The sequence below is a fragment of the Cervus elaphus genome, chromosome 16 (assembly GCF_910594005.1).
Source record: "Cervus elaphus chromosome 16, mCerEla1.1, whole genome shotgun sequence".
Lineage (NCBI taxonomy): Eukaryota > Metazoa > Chordata > Mammalia > Artiodactyla > Cervidae > Cervus > Cervus elaphus.
This window is the reverse complement of record NC_057830.1, coordinates 21,572,915-21,587,669: the sequence shown is the minus strand read 5'-3', so window position 1 is coordinate 21,587,669 and position 14,755 is coordinate 21,572,915. Positions and strand designations below refer to the sequence as shown.

Here is a 14,755-nt window from a genome sequence, read left to right as displayed (position 1 = left end):
GGTAGCAAGCCACCAGCAGAGAATTTGGGCTGCTGCTAAAGGAACCACCGGGGTGAATTGTGACTGATGTCTGATTTGCAAAAGGGAAAAGATTCTAATCATCCTTTACCACTAGCCAGTATGCTATATGCTCTGCCCATCCCTCCCAGTTGAGCATTTCTATGGTACTTGGGGTAGCCAGCTACCACGATGGCCCGCAACGAACCCCATATCCTAGTTTTCATACCCTTGTGAGCCCCCTCTAACATGGCACCAGGCGGGTAGGTCTGTGTAACCATTGCAGACCTATGCTATGGTGATATCAGGACACTGATGTGGTTAGGTCAGAGGAGAAACTACATCTGTCTTGGGGCTAGCCATCCTTCTCCCTCATTACTTGCACTGGGGGAGCCAGCAATCATTTTGTGAACAGCTCTGCAGTTTGGCCTACGTGGGGAGGAACTGAAGCCTCATGCCAACAGTCAGTGAGGAGCTGAGGCATGAAGACAGCAGTTTAGACTAAAATCCTCCAGCCCCAGTCATGCCCTCAGATAAGACTGAGGCCTGGCTGACAGCTGGGCTAAAGCCTATGAGAGAGCCTGAGCCACGAACACCCAACAATCCACTCCTGATTTCCTAACCTCAGAGACCACGTGAGTCTTAGAGCAATCTGTTACACAGCCATAATTACCTAAAGCAGTTCTTATGAAAATTTTCAGAACTTTAAGTGATTTTTTTACATTTATCAAACTACTGTGAGATTATTATTATGACTCCTCTCAGAGAGTGAAAATTAGGTTCAAGTAGATTGCCTTAACTAAAATCCCATTGATTTGTGAGCCAGCTGCCCTTAGAAATTAAAACTTCAAGAGACTTCCTTGGTAGTTCAGTGGCTAAGACTCCACGCTCCCAATGCAGGGGGCCTGGATTCAATCTCTGGTCAGGAAACTAGATCTCACATGCCACAACTAAAGATCCCACATGCTGCAATGAAAATTGAGGATCCTGTGTGCCACAGCTAAGACCTGGCAGAGCCAAAATAAATACATAGGTAAGTAATTATTGTTCAGTCACTTAGTTGTGTCCAACTCTTTGCGACCCCATGGACTGCAGGGCACCAAGCCTCTCTGTCCATCACTATCTCCCAGAGTTTGCTCAAACTCAAGTCCATTGAATCAGTGATGCCATTCAACCATCTCATCCTCTGTCACCCTCTTCTCCTGCAATTTTTCCCAACATCAGGGTCTTTTCCAATGAGTTGTCTCTTCACATAAGGTGGCCAAAGTATTGGAGCTTCAGTTTTAGTCTCAGCCCTTCTGATGAACATTCAGGTAAGTAATTAAGTAAATAAATAAATAAATATTTTTTAAAAAGAAATGAAAGCTTCAAATTTTAGCACCAGTGGAACCTCTATTGTGCATTTCTGTTCATTTTTGCTTGAAGTGAATGAAAAGAAAATATCTTTAAGTCTCATGGAAGTCCAGGTGTGTGTGTCTGGCTGATATTACTCATTAAACTATATTCCAATGTATTCTTAAAACACATGAATGAGGATGAGAGGAGAAGAGCTATAGAGCAGGAACTATCTGTGTTGTAGAGATCAGGAAATACACTTCCTCCTGAGATGATGGAAGACTGACAGAGTGTGCATGTGATCTAATGCTATCATGGCATCTTGCATTAACTCAAAGCAGGAACTCATCAAGGGCTGTAATTTATTGACCTCAGTGAAGCACAGGAATTCAGGTTAATGCTGCATTTTTTATTCAATGATGAGATCTATAGCTACGACTGTACATGAAGGTTTGAACATTTCTGCTACAACGTTCATACTCACGGATTCATAGTGAGCTGGGACCCCACTCCAGCTGAAACTCATAAAACACACTCTTAGCTTAGGAATGAAATTTAAAACAAAACACAATAGTTAAAGGCCTTGCCTCCCTCCCTCACCCACCAGGATTATATATTCTCAGAGAGACTTGATCTCTGGCTTGAATTATGTGAAAGTACAAAAGGGGGGAATTTCAGTGTACAGAAAATATGAACCATTGTCCCAAGTGAGTGTTTCTCCTGTATTTTGTTCCCACGATATTGAAGTTGGGATGACTCTGCCATTTGATGTTTAAAAAGACAGTGTAATTGAGTGTTTATGGAATGCACTCTTCTGTATTTTCTGAACATCAACTCATTTATTCTTCTCTGTGTTCCTGTTTGGAACTCACCTGGAGCACATTACAAAATATTAGTGAGGAAAGCAACAAAAAATTTATGAGAAAAGTTAGCAGTTGTGGAGGACAGATAGGAAAAGATCCTTAAATGGCTTTTCTGATTATAAAAGTGATATTCACTCATTATGAAATACCTGAGAAAAATATTGAAAACTCTAAGCAAGAAAACAAAAGTTCTTCACCATCCCCTTCTTGAACCTGATCTTGTCACCACACATGTTTTTTTTGCCTCCATGGCTGTCTGGAGGCACCCTCAGTGAACCCTGTCTTGCACACGGACCAGAGTGTGCTGATCATCGAAACTGGGTCTCCCCAGACAGACAGTGGCCCTCTGCAGCAGAAAGCACACTTGCCCTGCCATGATGTTCCTAGCATTGTGTGGGACAATTAGTAGACACCCCGTGGATGTTTGTGGAGGGAGGCATGAAGTCTGAGTCCTTGTAAATCTCTGTGACATACCCCTCCCCTCCTTCAAGAAAGCCCTGAGTGCCTCAGGGCGCATGTCGTGTGCCCAAGCAGTGAGGTGAGCTCTGGAGCCAAAGCTGGCCCAGCCAAACTGTCCTGACAGAGGAGTGTGGTGACAGCTATGCTTCAGGGACCATGGCCACTGATCGCGCTGCTCGTGAACGGGGGCCTCTGCATCCCTCCCTCAGCACCACCCGCTCCAGGCAGCTCAGCAGATGCCGGGGAGGGAGTACGGGACCAAAGGCTTCAGGGACAGACTGATGGCAGCTAAAAGCCCTGCTTACTGGATCTGTCCCACCAAGTCTGAGTGGATGGTGAAAGTATCACCACAGAACAGCGCACTGTGGTTATACCAAGCACTTTGTGATGAACCAGTATACCACTGGATATAACTTTGACTTCTGTGAACCCAGGCAAGTGACACAGCCTCTGTGTATGCAGTGTTTCCTCTTCTGAGACAGGTGGTGCCTGCTTCATGGTTCCCTAGTGAGGAGGAAAGTCCTAGAAGTTAACAGAGCATGGTGAATGCCGACTCTAGCTGTCGCAGTCATTATTGGGACTGTGGAGTTCCCTTCTCGAGGAACTCATAGTGTTGTTTAGAGGGTCAAATGATGTGCTGATGGGCTTACATCTGTTCTCAGGAGACTGAACAATCAAGCAGTGAACAACGTTGGGCTCAAGGTCATACACACCTTATATATGCAAAGCCTCTATTTCTAGCTCTGCGAACAGGGGCAAGTCCTTATCCTTTGAGTCTTAGTTCCCTCACCTATAAAATATGATGAATGATAGTTGTAAGGACTGAATCAGATAATAACTATGAGTCATTCAGTTCAGTTCAGTCACTCAGTCATGTCCAACTCTTTGCAACCCCATGGACTGTAGCAGGCCAGGCCTCCCTGTCCATCACCAACTCCTGGAGTTTACTCGAACTCATGTCCATTGAGTCGGTGATACCATCCAACCATCTCATCCTCTGTCATCCCCTTCTCCTCCCGCCTTCAATCTTTCCCAGCATCAGGGTCTTTTCAAATGAGTCAACTCTTTGCATCAGGTGGCCAAGGTATTGCGGTTTCAGATTCAGCATCAATCCTTCCAATGAATATTCGGGACTGATTTTCTTTAGGATAGGCTGCTTGGATCTCCTTGCAGTCCAAGGAACTCTCAAGAGTCTTCTCCAACACCACAGTTCAACAGCATCAATTCTTTGGTGCTCAGGTTTCTTCACAGTCCAACTCTCACATCCATAAATGACCACTGGAAAAATCATAGCCTTGACTAGACGGACCTCTGTTGGCAAAGTAATGTCTCTGCTTTTTAAGATGCTGTCTAGGTTGGTCATAACTTTCCTTCCAAGGAGTAAGTGTCTTTTAATTTCATGGTTGCAGTCACCATCTGCAGTGATTTTGGAGCCCCCCAAAATAGTCAGCCACTGTTTCCACTGTTTCCCCATCTATTTGCCATGAAGTGATTGGATCAGATGCCATGATCTTAGTTTTCTGAATGTTGAGCTTTAAGTCAACTTTTTCACTCCTCTTTCACTTTCATCAAGAGGCTCTTTAGTTCTTCTTCGCTTTCTGCCATAAGGGTGGTGTCATCTCCATATCTGAGGATATTGATATTTCTCCTGCCAGTCTTGATTCCAGCTTGTGCTTCATCCAGCCCAGTATTTCTCATGATGTACTCTGCACATAAGTTAAATAGGCAGGGTGACAATATACAGCCTTGAAGTACTCCTTTTCCTATTTGGAACCAGTCTGTTGTTCCATGTCCAGTTCTAACTGTTGTGTCCTGACCTGCATACAGATTTCTCAAGAGGCAGATCAGGTGGTCTGGTATTCTCTTCTCTTTCAGAGTTTTCCACAGTTAATTGTGATCCACACAGTCAAAGGCTTTGGTATAGCCAATCTAGCAGAAATAGATGTTTTTCTGGAACTCTCTTGCTTTTTCGATGATCCAGCAGATGTTGGCAATTTGATCTCTGGTTCCTCTGCCTTTATAAATCCAGCTAGAACATCTGGAAGTTCATGGTTCACGTACTGTTGAAGCCTGGCTTGGAGAATTTTGAGCATTACTTTACTAGCATGTGAGATGAGTGCAATTGTGTGGGAGTTTGAGCATTCCTTGGCATTGCCTTTCTTTGGGATTTGAATGAAAACTGACTTTTTCCAGTCCCGTGGTCACTGCTGAGTTTTCCAAATTTGCTGGCATATTGAGTGCAGCACTTTCACAGCATCATCTTTCAGGACTTGAAATAGGTCAACTGGAATTCCATCACCTCCACTAGCTTTGTTCGTAGTGATGCTTCCCAAGCCCCACTTGACTTCGCATTCCAGGATGTCTGGCCCTAGGTGAGTGATCACAGCATCGTGATTATCTGGGTCGTGAAGATCTTTTTTGTACAATTCGTCTGTGTATTCTTGCCACCTTTTCTTAATATTTTCTGCTTCTGTTAGGTCCATACCATTTCTGTCCTTTATTGAGCCCATCTTTGCATGAAATGTTCCCTTGGTAGCTCTAATTTTCTTGAAGAGATCTCTAGTCTTTCCCATTCTATTGTTTTCTTCTATTTCTTTGCATTGATCACTAAGGAAGGCTTTCTTATCTCTTCTTGCTATTCTTTGGAACTCTGCATTCAAATGGGTATATCTTTCCTTTTCTCCTTTGCTTTTGGCTTCTCTTATTTTCACAGCTATTTGTAAGGACTCCCCAGACAACTATTTTGCTTTTTTGCATTTCTTTTTCTTGAGGATAGTCTTGATCCCTGTCTCCTGTACAATGTCACGAACCATGAGCCATTAGTCTATCCATATACGGAACAGGTGTATGAACTGAGACAGTGTGTTAATCAGGATTCTGCAGTGAAATAGAACCAATAGGATACCTCTATCTGTATATCTAAACCTATCTGTATCATATCCTATCTATCTGTCTATCTGTCTGGCTGCCTATCTATCTATCAAAAGAGAAAGAGAGAGACAGATTTCTTTTAAGGAATTGCTCATGCGATTGTGGGGTCTGGTAAGTCTGACCTCTGTAGGAAAGGCTGGCAGTCTGGAAACACAGGGAAGAGTAGATATTGCTATTTTCAGTCCAAACTCATCAGGGCAGCAGGCTGGACATTCAAGAAGGGTTTCTATGTTACAGTCTGAGGCTTAATTCCTTCATTCGGGAGAAATCCTCAGGCTGCTCTTAGAATTTCTACTGATTGGATAAGGCCCACTCACAGTGTGGAGGGTAATCCGCTTTACTCAAAGCCTAATGATTTTAATGTTAATCACACTTTTAAAATACCTTCACAGTGACATCTTTACTGGGGTTTGACCAAACAACTTGGCACTGTAGCTAGCCAAGTTGACACATAAAATTAACCATCACAGACAGTTTTGTAACTTCTCCAAGCCGCAGTTTCCCAAGCATCCAATAATGCGGTTAATACCTAAGTTATGGTATTTTTTTAAGCAAACATTTTTTCCAATTTTTTTGTGTGTGTTTCAGGAAGTTCTAGGTGCTTGAGATACTGCAATGAGCAAAACAGAGTATCATCTTTGAGCTTACACTTGGAGGTGCTGAGGAGGGCACTTTTATTTAGTTGCTATATAAACTCCTCTGTCCATGGGATTCTCCAGGCAAGAATACTGGAGTGAGTTGCCATGCCCTTCTCCAGGGGATCTTCCCAACCCAGGGATCAAACCCGCATTGCAGGCGGATTCTTTACCATCTGAGCCACCAGGGAAGCCTGTATAAACTGCCAGATATTGATAAGTGCTAGGAAGAAAAGCAAAGCAGAAGCTGCTGTTGAGAGGACTAAAGGAGATGATGGAAACAAGGGCATCCCTGAGGATTGAGCCGACTTTAGGTGCTCAGTCTGTGTTGCCTTCCTTCCCTTATCAACCATAGTGTCACATGATAAGTCATTTTCTTACTTTACCAGAAATTATTATGTATTTCCCCTTCTTGGCATAGACCAGCTTGGAGTGAATCTTGATCATGCCTGTGGGCTGCAGGCAAACTCTGGAAGAAAGATGAAAAATAAACTTTTGCTTCCCTAGGTGCCTAAGTAAAGTTATTTTATCCCTCACAGAAATGTGGCATTCAGAAAGGGTAAAAAAAAGTGTTGTACCACAATGAGGTACCATTACACACCAGTCAGGATGGCTGCTATCCAAAAGTCTACAAGCAATAAATGCTGGAGAGGGTGTGGAGAAAAGGGAACCCTCTTACACTGTTGATGGGAATGCAAACTAGTACAGCCACTATGGAGAACAGTGTGGAGATTCCTTAAAAAACTGGAACTAGAACTGCCATATGACCCAGCAATCCCACTTCTGGGCATACACACCGAGGAAACCAGATCTGAAAGAGACACGTGCACCCCAATGTTCATCGCAGCACTGTTTATAATAGCCAGGACATGGAAGCAACCTAGATGCTCATCAGCAGACGAATGGATAAGGAAGCTGTGGTACATATACACCATGGAAATCATACTCAGCCATTAAAAAGAATTCATTTGAATCAGTTCTAATGAGATGGATGAAACTGGAGCCCATTATACAGAGTGAAGTAAGCCAGAAAGATAAACACCAATACAGTATACTAATGCATATATATGGAATGTAGAAAGATGGTAATGATAACCCTATATGCAAGGCAGAAAGAGAGACACAGATGTATAGAATAGACTTTTGGACTCTGTGGGAGAAGGTGAGGGTGGGATGATCTGAGAGAACATCGAAACATGTATATTATCAAAGGTGAAACAGATCGCCAGTCCAGGTTGAATGCATGAGACAAGTGCTGGGGGCTGGTGCACTGGGAAGACCCAGAGGGATGGGATGGGGAGGGAGGTGGGAGGGGGGTTCAGGATGGGGAACACATGTAAATCTATGGCTGATTCATGTCAATGTATGGCAAAAAACCACTACAATATTGTAAAGGAATTAGCCTCCAAATAATAAAAATAAATGAAAAATAAATAAATAAAAATAGGCAAATATTAAGAATGGCAAATAAAATTTGCTTGTTAAAAAAAAAGTGTTTTAAATTTATTTTGCACTGAAGTATAGTTGATTTCAGAGAAGGCAATGGCACCCCACTCCAGTACTCTTGCCTGGAAAATCCCATGGATGGAGGAGCCTGGTAGGCTGCAGTCCATGGGGTCGATAAGAGTCAGACACGACTGAGCGACTTCACTTTCATTTTTCACTTTCATACATTGGAGAAGGAAATGGCAACCCACTCCAGTGTTCTTGCCTGGAGAATCCCAGGGACGGGGGAGCCTAGTGGGCTGCCGTCTATGGGGTCGCACAGAGTCGGACAGGACTGAAGTGACTTAGCAGCAGCAGCAGCATAGTTGATTTACAATGTTGTGTTAGTTTCTGATGTATGGAAAAGTGATTCACATATATATATATTCTTTCTCATTATGGTTTATTATAGGATATTGAACATATTTTCCTGTGCTATTACAGTAAGACCATGTTGTTTATCCATTCTATATATAATAGTTTACATCTGCTAATTCTAAACTTACAATCCATTCCTTCCATGGTGGCTTACTGATAAAGAGTCCTCCCACCAATGCAGGAGACCCAGGTTTGATCCCTGGGTTGGGAAGATCCCCTGATGAAGGAAATGGCAACCCACTCCAGTATTCTTGCCTGGAGAATTCCATAGACAGAGAAGCCTCGCACAATTACAGTCATTGGGTCACAAAATAGTCAGACACGACTTAGCAACTAAACAACAGCAAGGGGTTGAGTTGCTCTTACCTGCTTCCCAGGTGGCACAGTGCTAAGGAATCCACCTGCCAGTGTAGGGGACTCCAGAGACACGGGTTCAGTCCCTGAGTTGGGGAGATCTCCTGGAGGAGGAAATGGCAACACACCCCAGTATTCTTGCCTGGAAAATTCCATGGACAGAGGAGCCTGGCAGACCCCACCCTTGGGGTTGCAAAGAGTCAGACATGACTGAGCATGCACATGTTGGCTAGGTGCTCTGCAGCATGTGAAATCTTCCTGGATCAGACATTTAAACTGTGTCTCTTGCACCGGCAGGAGGAATCTTTACCTCTGTTTCTTTATCATAGGATACTGAATATATTAATAGTTCCCTGTGTATACAGTAGGATCTTGTTGTTTGTTATTCTATGTATATGTAATAGTTTGCATCTGCTAATCCCAAATTCCCAATCCATCCCTCCCCTATACTCCCTTCCCCTTGGCAACCACAAGTCTGTTCTCTAGGTCTTTGAGTATGTTTCTGTCCCACATATAAGTGATATAATATATGCTATTTGTTTTTCTATAATTTTCTTTTTTGATGTCCTTGTATGGTTTGGTATCAGGGTGATGCTGGGTTCATAAAGTGAGTTTGGAAGCATTCTCTCATCTTCATTTTCCAGGAAGACTTTGAGAAGGAGAGGTAGTAAATCTTTTTTTAAAATGTTTAGTAAAACCACTAGTAATGTCTAGTTATGACTTTTGTTCATTGAGAGGTTTTGGTTACTGATCCAACCTCCTTACTAGGAATTGGTCTTCTCAAGTTTTCTATTTCTTCATGATTAAATCTTGGAAAATTGTGTTTCTAGGAATTTGTCCATTTATCCTAGGTGGTCAACTTTTGGACATATACTTGTTTTTAGTACTGTCTTATGATTCTTTGTATTCCTGTGGTATCAGTTGAAACTTCTCCTCTTTCATTTCTGAATTTACTTGACCCTTTCTTTTTCCTAGTTAGTCTAATTGAAGACTTGTCAATTATCTTTCCAAAGAACCAGTTCTTACTTTCTGTTTTATTTCTCTTTCTGAACTTTATTATTTCCTTCCTACTACTAACTTTGGGTTTTGTTTGTTCTTTTTCTAGCTCCCTTAGGTGAAAAGTTAGATTATTTGTTAGAGTTTGGTATTATTAACTATAAAGACCATTCTGTACATTACTTCCCCAGGGCTTCTTTATTTTATAAATGCAAATTTGTACCTTTTGACCTTCTTCATCCAACTGACCCAATCTCTATTCCCTGATTCTGGCAACCACCAATATGTTCTCTGTATCGGTGAGTTTAGTTTGGGGGTTTTGTATGTTTATTTATTTGTTTTTTAGATTTCCCATATAAGTGAGATCATACAGTATTTGTCTTTGTCTCACTTGTTTCATTTAGAATAATGCCCTTGAGGTCCATCTATGTTATCACAAATAGCAAGATTTCTCTTTTTTAATGGCTGAATAATATTCCATTGTGTATGTGTTTGTGTGTGTGTTCATTCATTCGTTGGTAGATAGTTAGATTGTTCCCTATATTGACTCCTAAAAATAATGCTGCAATGACTGTATGTTTGTGCAAATATCTTTTTGAGTTAGTGTTTTTGTTTCCTTCAGATAAACCCCTAAAAATGGAATTGCTAGATCATATGATAGTTTAGTTTTAATGTATTTGAGAAATCTTTATACTGCTTTTCATAGTGGCTCCACCAATTTACATTCCCATCAGCAGTGCACAAGAGTTTCTCTTTCTCTACACCCTCATCAATACTTGTTATTTCTTGTCTTTTTGGTAATATTTTTTCTCCCTGTTTTTAATTTATGGTCATTGTGTTCTGCTTTCTGAAACAGTCCTCATATATCTTCATCTATGTAGAGTCTATATCTTCATCTTCCAAACTTTCTAGTAAAGTTTATAAAATAATTTGTATTGAAGCATTTTATCCAAAAAGAAAAAAGTTTAAATATCAAAAGTATCCAACTCTATAAATTTTCACAAAGTGGAAACACTGTGTACCCAACCCTTAGCTCTGGAAAGAACATTACCGCCACTGCAGATGCCATCCTTGTGCCTTGCTCCCTCACTATCCTTCCTAAGGGAAACAACTATCCTTTATTTCAAATATTTTAAATTAGCTTTGCCTGGTTTGTACTTCACATAAATGGAAGCACACAGAATTGTATTATTTTGTGTCTGGCTTCTTTCACTCACCACTGTTTAGGCAATTCATTTGTCTTGTGTACATTCTCATTTCAGCATGGTATTCCACTGTAAGAATACATTACAATTTATTTGCCCATTTTATACTGCTGATAGATGATTGTTTCCAGTTTTTATGGATAGTGCTGCTGTGATCATTCTTGCACATGTCTTTTGGTGAACACATGTATGTATTTCTGTCGGATACACACCTAGGAATAGAATTATTGGGTCATAAGGCATTCGTATTTTCGGCATTAGTGGATGTTGTGAACCAATTTTCCAAATGTGTTTTATCAATTGACATTCCCTTCAGCAGCATATGAGAACTCCAGTTGCTGTACATTGTCACTAATACTTGGAGTGTGTATGTGTGTGTGTTTGTGTGTGTTCTGTTACTCATTTTAGCCATTCTGGTGGATGGCACATCATTGTGGTTTTATTTTTTTCCCTGAAGTTGAGCATCTTTTCTTACCCATTTGAGTCTTTTCTTTTCTATAGAGACTGTTCAGAACGTTAGCCCAATTTTCTACCAGTTTTCCAACTTGTTTTGTTATTTATTTGTAGATTTTCTCTCTATATTCTGGATACAAATATTTTGTTGGAGATAAAATTGCAAATATTTTGTGTTATGCTGTGGTTTGCCTTTTCACACCTGTGACAGTATGTTTTTGTTAGCAGAAGTTCTTAATTTTAATGTTTTCAAATACTTCAAACCAGTGTGACCTTTCTGACATGTTATTTTAAATTTGTGGATTTTAGACTTTTGGACTCTATTGGAGAAGGCGAGGGTGGGATGATCTGAGAGAACAGCATCGAAACCTGTATATTATCAAGTGTGACACAGATCACCAGCCCAGGTTGGATGCATGAGACAAGTGCTCAGGGCTGGTGCACTGGGAAGACCCAGAGGGATGGGATGGGGAGGGAAGTGGGAGGGGGTTTCAGGGTGGGGAACACATGTAAATCCATGGCTGATTCATGTCAATGTATGGCAAAAACCACTACAATATTGTAAAGTAATTAGCCTCCAACTAATAAAAATAAATGAAAAAAAATTAAATAAATAAAAATAATAATAATAAATTTGTGGATTCTTTAGCTTTTTCTTTGTTGTTGCTTGTTCCCAAGATAAATAGAATATTTTCTTTCAGCTGCGTGAGAATATTGATGCTTTTTAAAAGCTTTCCATTTCCTGCGCACCCTCTGGATCCTCTCAGGTCTGTCTGCTCCCATCCCTGTCATTCACCTGGTGGGTTTCTTCACGGGTCTGTGACTCTTGGTTGCTTGCTGATGTGTGAGTCCTTGAGGTTCAGCGGGCTCCACTCTGGGGTGAGCTGTCTTATGGGGTGAGTCCCCATTGCTTATGAAGTTAGGTCACTCCTCTTGGATTGGTTCAAATTCACCAAAAAAGTACACTTTCAGCCTTCTTCCGGAAGGATTTGATCCTGGCTCCAGAGTCCTGAGGCTACATTGTGGGGAGAAGAACAAGAGCCCGCAAGACACTGGTGTCCACTGAAGTAGACATATTTTTGCTTTACCCAGAGAATAAGTCTCTAGCATTCTGTTAGAAAAGAGGAGATGTATCCCTGTGTCAGGAGCAGGGGATAGAATCTGAGCGCCCAACAGCTTATTAAAGAGGTTTGAAAGCAATCATCAAATTTATAGCTCACTCCTCTCCTTTCCTCCTGAGACCCAGGATGCTTCCAGTTTCTTAGCCTTTGGGGATTTTGTACTGTAAACCAAGACTTCCCTACTGCTGGCTGTAATTCAGTTTTCCAAATTCTGCCAAATCCATTTCCAGTCATCACTCTGCTTTCTAGGTTCCATACAGTTGTTGTTGCCTCTTTTCCTATTCCCTTTGTGGGTTTATGTCTTTGAACATCCCTCCCCATGATTTTATTGAGATTGGGGGAAGTAGCAAATGTAAATGGAGGCACTCAATTTGCTACTTTTAACTAGAAGTCACTACATTAGTTCCTTAATCCTGTCAGAATTTATTTTTGTATGTGTATGGTATACACCAGAAATTTAAAGTTATGTATGTATTCCAAAGAGATATTCATTTATTCCAAAATCGCTTATTGAATAATTCATTCTCTCTCCCATGTCCTGGACTATTCTGCTTCTAAACACCTGCTCAGTGTATTCTTTCTTCTTGTTCAAGTCTTTGTACAATGTTTTCAGGCCAGAGAAGGCCGTGTACATGACCCTATTAAAAATGTATACCCGAGACTTCCCTGGTGATCCACCTTTAAGAATCCAGCCTTGCAATGCAAGGAGACACAGCTTCGATTCCTGGACTGGGAACTAGGATCCCACGTTCCATGGGGCAACTGAGCCCATACATTGCAACCGCTGAGCCCATGTTCTACAACTAGACAGTCTGTGCACTGCAAGAGAAGATCCCGCATGGCACAACTAAAACCCAGCGCATCCAAATGAATTAATTAAAAAATGCACACCCACCTCTGTTGTTTTTTTTCTCCTCTCCAATTTTTTATAGTACTCCCCACCCTGTTATATACTATGTTTAACCAAGTCTTTTATTTTTTTATTTTATTTATTTATTTTTGTTGTTGCATAATAATTTTTTTTTCATTTATTTTTACTAGTTGGAGGTTAATCACTTCACAACATTGCAGTGGGTTTTGTCATACATTGACATGAATCAGCCATGGAATTACATGTATTTCCCATCCCGATCCCCCCTCCCACCTCCCTCTCCACCCGATTCCTCTGGGTCTTCCCAGTGCACCAGGCTCGAGCAAAACCAAGTCTTTTATTTTTTGCATTCTGATGTTTTGACATCTGCAGCCTTGCTGACCCACCTATGGTTAACCAAATACTAGAAATAATTCACCCAAGAGTATGCTTTTCAAATACAACAAGCAGTCCAGGGCCCTCCCACCGCCCACCTTCTCGATCCAGCTGTCACACTCCAGACTGCTGGCTACCTGCCCTAATCACCCTAGTGGAGGTGCCAGACAACCAGGGACAGCCCCTCTGCCCCAGAACCCACTGAAATTATTCAGACTTGCCCTCCTAAACCTGTTGGCCCTGCCTTTCCTGTTTCTTCTGTGAAAACCACAGTAAAAGCTCTTGCCTACACTTCTGGAACCTCATTCCTGCCTCCTGACCAACCTGGTGCTTCCCCATATGGCCCTGCAGGGTGTGGCATGCCCCCTTCCTTTTAAGATCTGTGAGAAACAAATAAACTTTTCAACGGCAGTCATCTCCTGATCTGTTGCCTTACTGTGCATCACGAAATTGTCAAACATTTACTTTTCTATTTTAGGCTGATTTTCTCTCTCATTAGACTGTAGCTTCTGTGAACTCAAGGATTTTACATGTGTTGGTTATTATCTTATGCATGATATCTATCATTCAACAAACATATGCAGAATGAATTAACAAATATACTGTGTTTTCAAATAAGCATGGCTTTGTTTCCATACTGTCTATTTTGTTCCACTTGTTAATTTATTTATTCCAATACCAGTTCTACTCCATATTATTTTCAATAGTTTTGTAGTTTAATACTAACAGAGCAAATTGCCATTCATTGTGCCTGTTTTTTAAGATACCCATGCCTATTGTTATTATTACCTATAATAGAACATTTTTTTTATCAACTAATATTTAGGTAGAATTTTTGTATTATGATTCATTTTAGTTAATTATTTATTAACCCACGTTAAAAAGTACAAAAGAGTGAAAAATGAAAGTAATTGTTCCCCTTCTTCTAGTCCCCCTTCCCAGTGGCAACCACTTTGTAAAAATCTTTGTTTCCTAGAAATATTCCAAGTGTGTGCTTGTTGTATCTATATGATATATATGTGTGTATGTGTATGTATAAATATATTTCTAATCTACTATTTATACTTCTGACACATGCATATAAAATATAGATATATAGTCACACTGAAGAAGGAAATGGAAACCCACTCCAGTAGTCTTCCCTGGGAAATCCCATAGACAGAGGAGGCTGGCATGCTGCAGTCCATGGGGTTGCAAGCAGTCGGACACAACTGAGTGACTAAATACACAGCCCATATAGTCACATAATTGGAAAAGTTCTGTAAATGGTATTTTATACCTTGCTTTTTCCAATTTA

At 41.0% G+C, this 14,755-nt stretch overlaps 1 pseudogene; it reads left to right on the top strand.

Annotated features, from left to right (window-relative positions):
* The first annotated feature begins 2,810 nt into the window (after window positions 1-2,810).
* LOC122710030 overlaps window positions 2,811-14,755 on the top strand; it is a 37,768-nt pseudogene continuing 25,823 nt past the window's right edge.